Source organism: Phyllostomus discolor, chromosome 3, assembly GCF_004126475.2.
Source record: "Phyllostomus discolor isolate MPI-MPIP mPhyDis1 chromosome 3, mPhyDis1.pri.v3, whole genome shotgun sequence".
Lineage (NCBI taxonomy): Eukaryota > Metazoa > Chordata > Mammalia > Chiroptera > Phyllostomidae > Phyllostomus > Phyllostomus discolor.
In genome coordinates this window covers 36,101,718-36,113,020 of record NC_040905.2, presented here as the reverse complement: position 1 = coordinate 36,113,020, position 11,303 = coordinate 36,101,718, and the positions used below count along the sequence as shown (strand labels likewise).

The 11,303-nt window shown below is 39.7% G+C and overlaps 1 long non-coding RNA gene across 4 annotated transcripts in view; it reads right to left on the bottom strand.

Annotated features, from left to right (window-relative positions):
- The window catches only part of LOC118499219, a 30,775-nt gene extending 21,693 nt beyond the window's left edge, over nt 1–9,082 (bottom strand). Inside the window, exons 1-3 of one of the 4 annotated variants that reach the window (XR_004901741.1) lie at nt 8,759–9,082; nt 7,400–7,525; nt 642–708 (exon numbers count right to left, since the gene is read on the bottom strand). This is a non-coding gene — a long non-coding RNA (uncharacterized LOC118499219). Of the gene's footprint in view, nt 1–641; nt 709–7,211; nt 7,231–7,314; nt 7,526–8,758 lie in introns of those variants that run through there. The other 3 variants (XR_004901742.1, XR_004901743.1, XR_004901740.1) reach the window with 3 other exon arrangements.
- Between the last annotated feature and the right edge of the window lie 2,221 nt (nt 9,083–11,303).

The window sequence follows — 11,303 nt, the reverse complement described above, 5'->3', positions numbered from 1 at the left end:
CATGAGGGTACTCTTGTCATAATGTCTTTCAACATGATCCGGAACTGTGGGAGGCAGGATTAGTGTTTTAAGCACTGGGGACTCATTTTGGGCTATGTTTTACTTCTGGTTAGTGACCTCTAGTGGAATGAGCTCTGCTTAGGGAACTTAGGGACTGCCATTGGCCACTTGATTTCAGCCAAGTCACTTTATGTCTGTGGGCCACAGTTTCCTTGGAGTGAGGGCATCTCTAGCCTAGGTCTCAGCACAATCTATGAGTCTGTGGTCACTGCTCAGAGCATGCAAGTGTGTGTGTGTGTGTGTGTGTGTGTGAGTGAAGGTCCTCCCTCCATTTCACCCTTGGTTCTTGGGATGTTCCTACAAACTGTTCTTGCTCCTTCTTCCATTATCCAAATTTCTCTTTGTAAAAGAATAATATTAAATTTGAATGGATCATTGTTTCTTGTAAGATAAGCAATTGCTGGTAAAGTCAGAGGATGGCCTATTTCTGAAGCAGATAATTGAGGAGAAGTTTATGGCTTTCTATTCTTTAGACTTAACTAGTTTTTCTTCTTGGAACATGTTTTATGGAACTTGAGTAATCACCCTGGCAATATGTTGCCAAACTTTTCTTGGCTAGACATCAAAGTCTCCGATACATCCGTACAGACGGCGAGAAAGCGGCAAGAGTCAGGAGAAAGCATTTGCAATGAGTTTTGGAATCGGATTCTAATAGAAAAGTAGAAGAAGAATAGGGATAATTAATTTCTGGAAAAATTGCAAATGGCCAACACATAGAAAAAGACATCTTTCTCCCCTAATGATGAAATAAAGGAAAATAAAAATATGCTATCATTTCCCCGTATCATTTTGGCAGAAATAGAAATAGTTGGTTCAACTTCGTACGCCTGTGAGTGTGGAGAAATGAGCACATCATGTAGCTTGCCTGGCAGCTGGGTGATGTGTACTAAAATGTAAAATGTGTAGTCTCTTTGCAATTTTCAGTCTAGACTTACCCTAAGGAGAGAACTACATGCAAAGGGTTTTCAGGAACAACTATAAAGGACACATGGGCAAAACCAAGAGGGGTGGTGGAAGCAAGGGAGGGAGGAGGGTTTGGCTGGGCTGGAGGGGGAGTTGTGGGGGGTAAACACAGACAACTGTAATTGAACAACAATAAAATAATAAAAAATGTTTGCAAAAGCATATTTATAGGGAAAACTGAAAATGACTTTAGTGGTCATCAGTAGGGGACTGGCAGAATCAATTATGGTAAATACCTTCCAAGAAATCCTGTGTTGCTGATAAAATTGATGATGCAGAGTTTTACATGTATGTGATGTGGAGAAATATTTAGTGATACAAAGCAGATTACAAAATTAAATGATCACATTTATATGAAATTATGTCAATAGAAATATGGGAGGTTTTTTATTTAAATCTTAACATGTAGGATGTGAGGCTACTTTTACTTTCTTATTTAACTTGCAGCTCTGCCACTTACCAACTCTGTGTCCTTAGGGAAACTTATTTCACTTCTCTTGCTCAGTAAAAATGGGGGTAATAAACTCAACCTTTTAGAGGTCACTGAGGGAGTCAAGCAATAAAACAAATGTCAAGCACCTGGGTTGGAGTAAGAACATACTTTGATTTTTTTTTATCATTCACAGTTTCTACTTTCCTTTCATTATATGAACACAAACAGCTGTGTTCCTATGCCCCAGCTTCAAAGAGAGAAAGCTAAGTGGGCTTTGAATGGCTTCCATTGATTTAAATGCAGGAAAGTATTTTCCTAAGGCTGCAGCCTGTCAGAAAAAGGCCATATTGAGTCATTGTTTTCTGAAGCCAGCAGAGGAGATTGAGTGACTGGTGCTGTTGCTTAGCCTAAAATAATATTTCATTCTTGTCATCCTTACACATTTTAAGACCAAGAGATTTTGGATAGATCTACAGTTTTCCTCTTGGTTTGAAAGAACAAAGCTTTTGTTACTTAACGCTCTTAACAACAGAGCTTTGTCCTATACTCAGGAGCATGGAAATTAAACAGAAGATTTCCCGAAGGGCCATCTTATTTATTATGAGGAATGATCCCAAGTGGTAAGTGGACACTGTTAGTTCCAGCCACCTGTGGAGACCGCACATCATCAGCAGAGGAAAATAGCCAAGACTCACAGTAGCAGAGCAGCCAATCAGGTCTGGGATTTATGTCTGTATTGTGCTAATGTTGGTGGACTCAGCCATTTAAAAAACTCCCTCATTACTTGGGGCCTGCTTTGCCCACAAAATAAATAACTTTGTATTGCTTGGGTGTCTGTGGCAGAAAAATGAAAATGCCAGTATTCTGAGTGTTTTTACTTTGGAAATTTCTGGTCCATATGCAGTTATTTAAAATATTCCTGCATTATCTTGTCAAAGTGGTTGATACTGTGGAATGGGGGTGGTACCAAATGCTCAAGAATTTCCATCAAAGGCTCACAGATCATTAGAAGGACATAAGCTAGGCTATCTTTGTCCTGTACTCCTCTTCTCATTTTGCCTTTCTTGCACTAAACCAGCGCCTGGCTTTCTACCACACTCCCACACCCATGTACAATTTGCACTTAGCAAAAGGTCAAGTCTAAGTAGAGTATATGAAGTTGGGATGGATCATGATTCTTAATAATTACAACTTGTAAGTACTGAACACTTTTAACATGCTAGGCATTGCATTAAGTGGCTTGTATGCACTATCTCGTTGTTTCTCCATGCAAAACTGGCTTTGCAAGCAGCAGAGGTGCTGATGAAAAATGTAGATTCCTAGGTTCCATTCCAGACCTACAGGATCAGCATCCTGTGGTAGGAGATAGGGACCTACCATTTTGACAAACAGCTTTAGTAATCCTGGTGGACATGAAGTTCAAGAGTTGCTGCATTATTTTATGTTCCTCGTAGGACTCAGCTGCAGTCTACTGCCTTCCACTCCTCTGATTTGTGCTTAAATTCTTAGGTCCAAAAAACCCCCCAAAATCCTGTGAACTCTGAGACATGGAGCAACTTTTGCCTCTCTTAGTTGCTGGTGATTACAAATGTGTCTCCATAGCCAAATTGCTTTTGAGGCACCAAGTATTTTCCTAGGGTTAAATAAGTGAGAAATCTTTTTGTGATTGATGTTGTCTAAGCCCTGGTTATAGAGAAGGAAGACTCAGGGAGCCTGGAGTGCGGTCTGGTGTGAGTGGCTGGTTGTGCACCGCTCAACTGTATGTGGCAGCCTTGCATGCGGGAGTGAACACTTAGCATTCTTCTTGGGCCAGGGCTCTGCATGTAGGGCTGGCCCTCCCCTGATAGGAGAAGGTAGCTGATGTGCTGGTGTGGTTCCCAGGGCCCAGAAAGCCCTGCCTGTGTTCTGCATGTCTTTTTTTATTTTCAAGGGGCCTCAATTATTCCATGTAGTTGTTTATTTGGTTCTGCTCTATTTTTAGAAAGTCTTTGTTAAAATGAGGTGCCACTTGGAAGATAACAGAAACATTTAATCATGTTGGCACAGACTGGTTCAACCATGCCGTTTGGGTGTTGGCACACAAAGGATTCGTGTGATAGAGGACAGGCCCTTCTGTGGGCCACTTTGGTGAAAGAAGCTGGGGAGCACAGGGAAACTATTTTTTGGGGGGAGGCGGGGTAAAATGGGGAAGGGGCTAAAGACAAACTGGACCGCTGTCACATTTCTGAAGGTAACCCTCCAGCACACCATTTTCTAAAATCCTCTAGCCCATCTGCCCTCTTCTTTGGTGAATGTCCAGCACCGAGTGACTGTCCCCTCAATCACAGGTCTGGACTGCATTGATACCGCAAGACTTCAGTGACACAAATGGGCCCTGGAGGAAGACCTCACGTCCAGCCCTGCGGCTGAACCAGCATAGGGGGAAAGGGAAGACACTTTCCTACTCCCAAATCTGGGACCTCCTTCCTTTTCATTCCTCTTCCAGGAACAGGATAATCAGAACACTGAGACTTAGCTCATTCAGTTCCCTGCCAGGCCCCCCATGAAGCTTCCACATATGCAATAATTTCTAGCAGCCATGGTGGGCTTCCTTACATTTCCTTATCCACTTGTTGGGAAGGACCACAGATGATTCTCTAGCTAGGAAAGAGTGTCTAAGAGACTATTAGACCTTAATATTTGCTTTCATTTGGGATCTTGCAGAAAGCACCCCAAATTTCATTTTTAAAGCATTTTTTTTGCTAAACTGAAAACGTCCCCAAATTTTCCAACTTGTTACTTGTCTTTTAGTGCTAATTCATGTGGTATTACTGATTCAATAATTTACCCAACATGAATAACCACTTTCCATGGATAGGTGGTGGGTAAGAAGGGGTTCACTGTGAAAGAGAGAAAATTTCCTTGGTCTTCATGGTGGGTGCCAGGGAAGAATGTGCAGATGGAGGGTAGTTACTGTGCATGCACCTATAGTAACGTGGCGTGTGAGAACACAGCCTCCCTCCGGAACTATAAACAGTTAGGTGTGGCTGGTAGGAATTTGCATGGAAGATAGGGGCAAGACCATTCAGGAGTGAGTGAATGAATGAATGAATGAATGAGTGAATGTGTGTGGAAGTCCATAGGCCTTCCCTAGGGCGGCTATTGTGTCACCAAGCTGTTTTTCTCTGCACTTTCTCAGAGAGCCGAAGTCTCAGTTAATATTCTCTTGCTTTGAGAAATTCCCATCACAGGGATGAAAGGAGATAATTAGTTTTAGTATTCTCTCATGTTTAAGCTGAGAAGTCAGCATGAATTCTAGACATGGTTCATGAATTTGGATAATGAGCACAGCTGTTCATGATAGGTAACTCTTTTTTTCCCTCGAATCTTTTTTGGTTTGGGGAGCATGACTAAAGATTAATGGCTTCCATTATTATTATTATTATTATTATTATTATTATTATTATTTTGCTTTCATGCAGGAATCTTTGAACTTGCCTGAACTATGCACCAACTACCACATGGATCTGGTCTACTGCAGTTACCTGCTTCAGTGTCAGTCCTAGGTTAGGGTCCTAGCATGATCTGCTAAATGCAGGACAGGGTTGAAAGTGTCAAGTGATAACCAGGCAGAAGACTGACAATTAACAGTGATTGACACACCTCCTTGAGCTGATATCTCATAGGTCTTCGGACAAAATCTTACCTATAAATATTACCTGAAATGAGATTTGTGATGCTAATAGATATATTTCACCATACTTGGCTGTTCAGTAATTCATCTCCATTTTGGATATTGTATGTATTTATTGAAATGAGCTTAATAATAATGACAGTTTTGCCTTAATGAATGGTCACCTTATAATAGGCTCAGTTCTAAGCATACATTGCCCATTTAATCTTTATTTCAGCCCTGGAGGTAGTTACTGTGCATGGCACTATTTTACATGAGGAAGCAGGCACAAAGCTCTTAAGTAACTTACTCAAAGGCCACAGTTAAGGATCAGAGCTGGGATTCAAAACCAGACAGTCTGATTTAGAGTTTATGCCTAACTCCTTGTTATAGTGCTTACACTCTGCTTGAAGCAAAGGAGTGGTTTTAGCCTCACATATTAGGAATGCATCCCCTTATCTTTCTTACCAAATATAAGTAATTGCCAGTTTTTTTGTACATGTTATTATGTGTGTGTTGTATGGCTTCTGAGAAACTTTGACAAAGGGTAAGGTCACAGAAAAAACTGATCCTTCTGTTTAGGTCTCATTATTTTTACTATATATATATGGGTGCAAAAGATTGCTGGTTCATGTTAATTTTAAGTATAATATGTTTTAGAACCTTGTCAAGTGCATTATTAGTATGTTTTTATAAATTCATGTTCTTAGGAGAGACTGAATTAAAAACCAACGAAAACCAATGAAAATTCCTTCTGTGTGCTGAGAACAAATTTGGATTTGAGGTCTCTGTGCCCAGATAAATGTATCTGAACCAACAACATAAGCTTAATCCCTACAATGACCACAGACTCACATCTCTAGTACCTATGCCTTTTTATTTAAATGGGAAAAAGGAAATATTTTTTTTTTTGCTTTGTTAAAGTGAGGCAGGCCTTCTCACTTCAGTGCTGACATTTTTCTAAGCAACTATTTCTCTTTCGGTTTAAACCATACGATGCTGGCTCCGAGTGTCAGCACTGGAGCTGTCAGCAGCTCCTACCAGCACACTGTCCCAGGGTTTCTTTAGGCAGAGTCCAGCACAGTGGAAATAATGGGGCTATTTATCCCCGTCACCTGGAGTGGAGTTAGTACCCTGCTGATCTTTGACACGCTAACAAGGTAGGTGGGAACGTTTCTTATACTTTTCTCAGGAGTGACTCCTTTGGCTACAGAAACTGCAGGGCCAGAAAAAAAAATAGCTTATGGGCCTGCAAATCATTCTTGGGCCAGGTTTCTAGACACTTTTCAGTCAACCGTAGCTGTTCTGATACTTGAGATTGGCTGATAGTTCTTGGTTCAGCAAAAGGTTTGCATTCCTGAGCTACTTTTCTTTTATCGGGATAATCTTAATTCCTGTCTGGGGGGTTGAGATCAAGGAAATGAGTAAGAACTGGATTCAGCTGTTTGGGTGCTCATTGTATACCAAGAGCTTCTTAGACAGTGCCTGATGCCTGATGTGATAACCAACAAATATTAATTGATGGTGACAGGCGTCAATCTCTCTAGCTAGAATCTGCTATTACAAACCCTGCTGAACTGACAGTGATGCCTGCTAGAAGCAGAGTCATATATTCCTCTAATGATTTTAGGCAAAAGATTATAGTATGATTATGTATACTTAGCATCCTACTTTGTTGCATTGTTTTCAATAGGGCATTGAAAACAAATCTAAGCAGCATAATCTACTCAGAGAGGTCATACATCACTTGCTATGCGTCAGTGTGAGGTTTTTTCTGCAATGTGATAGCTTCAGGTAAGAAACAACTAAATCTCCTTCAAATTGCCAGGTAACAGTAACATGTCTCAGGCTAGCATGATTATTATGATTATAGGAGGGGAAGGCAGTGCTAACTGTTCACAAACCTTTTTATCATGAATGTGTTTTGAGATGAACAGCTTAAAGTTGAGTCCAACAGGACATTTAAAGTTTGTCAGGGCGCAGGAGCCAGAGGTCAGTCTGCTACTTGGCTACGTGTTAATGCAGAAACTGTACAGAAGTCCTGCTAGATGGTTGCTGGTCATTATCTTGGGTGGTTGTCTTCATAGTTGTTTGGGAGTCTCAGTCTTCCATTGAGAAATTACTGGACAACAATACATGCGAAATGACTTAAATGCCTTAAAGTATTCTTAGCATTGTCTACTGACAAATGGAGATCGAAACCTGGGAGTTCAAGGGGATTTTAATGGAATTTTATTAAGGAAATGAAAAACAAGGAGTTCTGTGTATTGAGCATTCAATGACAATATTACCTTAAGAGTTTGATTTCCATTTCAGACTAGATAATCCATATTATCTTTGAGTAAGGGAACAACAATTTTAACACCCTGGCTTCCACAGCAGTTTCCATTCTCACATAGTCACCGTAGGCAACAGCACTGTCAAATAAATAAAAGCTTAATTAAATAAAAAAGTATTTAAACAGAGCAGAAATATTCTCCCCTGGCTACTCACAAATTGGACAATTCAAAGGACAAATCCTGGGGGAATTGCTGATGGATTACTTTTTCTGTTCCCTGTGTACTGCTATGTTTTTCTTTTTGGTGTCAAATCTCGAGTTGGATTCAGTCAATTATCTACAGCAAACAAAAAGTGCATAAAAGTCTCTTCTGTTACTATTGTTTGTATTTCATCACTAAACAAAGCAGGTTTCCCTTCCCAGCTTCTTCCTTTGGGAGCACATAAAACTGACATGATTTAAATATTGTGAAGGTTCTGTTGTCACTTTGAAAGTATAATGATCGATTTAAAAGTTTAAAAGTTTATTATAATTTTTTTTGTTGCTAGTGTTATACTTCCTACAAAATTTATTGAAGAAACACACTATTTGCTGAGGATTTGAAAGGATTTGATACTGGGTAAAGTGCGTCAAGGAGCTCGGGGTGTGGTGTTGGGTTATGGGTATGTTAATTCCCATTGTTGTTTTTCCTTTTCTGTTTTTGTCCTCTTTCGACTTACAAATGTCTTATGTAGATTCTTTAATAACTACAAATGTGGAAGTATGGTATAACAGTGGTTGGTATAAGTAACACTTTAAACTGTAATGGGAAGTATTAAAAATATAGCCAAGAAAACAAAACCAAATGAAAAAACCTGGGTCATGGGAGCTCTGTCAACTCTGTCAGTACCCGCCCCACCTCCCACAACCCCACGTGGTACATTTGGGTACATTCTGATATGGCCTGGGTTCCCAGGGCCAGAGGAGCTGGACAGTAACCTATCTTCCCAATTTCTTTTCTGAGCATAGCTATGTCCTTTAAGGTATGAAAAACATTTAATTGTTCTCATGAAAAGCCTTTCCTTTCCTCCCTGCCCCAGCCCCTTTATTCCTGTTTCTGTGGGTGTGTGAGAAGGGTGCACATCTGAAAAGGTAGCTCTAAAACTGTTCTGGAAAAGGATCTCTTTTCCTCCGCAAATTATCATGTTGGTTTCAAGTTCATTTCAAGTACGTTAAACCTTCCTCTACTCATGTTTAATGACAAGTGATCCTACATAAGATTGGAGTGGAAAAGGATAAAATAAAATTGAAGCATACCTAGTTGCCCCAGCAACTTAATGCATATAATTCGACTCAGCATGACTCCTACTAAAAATAAAAAGATGAAAATTACCTGAGGTTTTGCTGCTGTCATTGCCTTTCGGTTTCCAGGCGTAGCTCGGTCCTTTAATGCTGGCCCGATTGGAATTGCCAAGCCAGAAAAGGTCTTGCTCCAGGTGTAGTTGCATTTTCTCAGGTCACCTGTCCTGCCCTCAGACAATGAAGCTGTGATTTTTCTCTGGCCTCGTGAGGGAAAGTGATTCCAGATAAGCAGATTACTGTGTGCACTATCTCATTTTTGTTGTTCTAGTGCAGCCCTTTCAGCTTTCCAGAGCCAGTTAGACTTGTTATGAGGAGCTAAATGATTGGCTGGATCCGGGGCTGAGTTTCATAAATTATAGCCCGGCGTACGAGAAGCATGAGTCCTATGGTTGCCGTAGTCCAGAGGCCTGCCAGTTCCTGCGTTAACGCATGTGTAGTCGTAACTGAGTTCTAACACGGCCTTGGATGTTTCTGTCCTAAATAGCTGACATTGCATCTTCAAGACTGTGTGAGTAATCCTGACTTTTTTTTTTAACTCAGTAAATTAATTACATGCCCCGAGAGGGAGTGATTGTAATTAGAAAATACTGAATTAGTAGATGATTCATTTTCAAGGTGCTGTTTTATATATATCAACTTCAGTGCAATTTATCTTAAAGCTCCTTAGACCTGGCAGGGTTACTACAGCTTTTTGCCATGAATCACAATCAAGCTGCATTTTGAAAGAGGCTGTTCAGTGTATTTGTAGCCCTGTGTGTTTTATGGGGTCGGTTAAGTGATAAAGGTACAACATGAGCACATTAAAGCAGGCTTCTGGTGTCAGGGCAATGGCTGAGAGGGCACTTGAGTCAGGCAGGTTTCAAGATTTTCTGCCCCCAACATTGAATACTGGGAGGGAGCAGCAAATGATCCTTTTGGGGGACAGGTACACAGCAGTTAAAGTGCCAAAAAAGGAGAAATGTAAAATGATGACAACAATACTTCACTGTCATCTGAAGCTGAATAAGAAAGATATACTCTATAGATGACTAGATAATTTTTACACATATACAAATGTTTCATAGTGGTTCTGTTAACATGGTAGAGAGCTGAATGAGAAACTACTAGCTTGTTTTTAAAAGCTTTATAAGAAGTATACTAAACACATACAGACACAACCATAACAAAAGAAAGTATGTGGATTGGAATTTGTGGTTGAACAGATCAAATTATCCCAGGGAAGCCGTTGTTAGGTTTGTGTAATTGTTGGGGGTGACTTCTGTAGCTAACCAGGTTTAAGATAAAGCTGGAGCAGATCGAAATGAGAAACTAGAAAACATCACCATTGTATTACCTTCTGTAGCATACGCTTCGGGGTAGAGTTAATACTGAGTATGACTGGTTGGTGTAAGCAGTTCACTTTTTACTTTAAAAACATTATTGATTTCTTCTACTATCATTAAAAATGGGGCTTTTAAAAAATAGGGCTTTTGCCTATGAAGTTAGTGATTAAAAGTAACTTTTCTTCCTTCCAAATAATTTTTATACTTTTTTTTTACTATAGCACAAAGCTAGGTGATTGCTTATAATTCAGGATTGTTTTCCAGTTTGCTTTTTTCCTAATTTTTTCTTTTTAGACTCATACATACAAATGTATGTGTTAGTACTACCTATAAGCCTCCTGCGTAATTCGTTTGAACAGTTTCCCAGAAGCACGAGTTTCTGTGGCAAATATAAACTTCTAAGAGCCATAGTTATTCCTTGCCAATTTCTATGAGAATATTATTTATATACTCAAGAGCAGTTTATTTTTGGTTGCACCTATTTAAATGATATAATTTTGCTTGTAGGAGAGAAATATTAGTTGTGGCTTTGCAAGATTTTATGTTTGGATCCTACTGGAAATGCAAAGTTTCATTATTAAAAAATAAAAATATGACCCCCTTATAGCTCACACCCATGGATGAGGATTATAAAAGAAAAATAATCAACATAGAATCCTATATCAACCAAACGTATGTAAAATAGTTTTAAAGAAAGGTAATTGTAATATATTATTTGAGGAAACACATTTGCTTTATGAAGAAACAGTACGAGTCCTTTATTGAGTTAGAAAAGCGAGTTTATTTATTGAGTTTCCATAGCCATAGACAGTAATCGTCACAGTTGATTCACCCGTCGGTCTGCATTCCTAACTGTATTAGTGGAAGACAGTGGTGCATCTGTGAAAGGAATACAAGCTCATCCCTGAAGGTGGTTCGAGGCCCATGTCGAGTAAGAAGTGGTGGGGGTGGAAGCTGCTTTATCTGAACTAGCTGCTGACTTCTAACCAGGCTTCTGTTCTTGTTGTACAATTTGTATTTTTCTTGATTTAGCAATTACCTTCCCTTGCACCTTTCCCTGTCTTCATTCTTTATATTAAATTACTTGGGCTCTTACTGAGATGAATCAAATAAGAACAACTTAATATTCTTTTATCAGACTTTAATGAGTTACCCATAGATGCCCGAAGGTGTTAAGAACCAGGTGTTTAGGGCTCAGGGAAATTCTGGTGGGTGGATCCTAGGAATATGAACATCTAGCATGGCTATTTACTA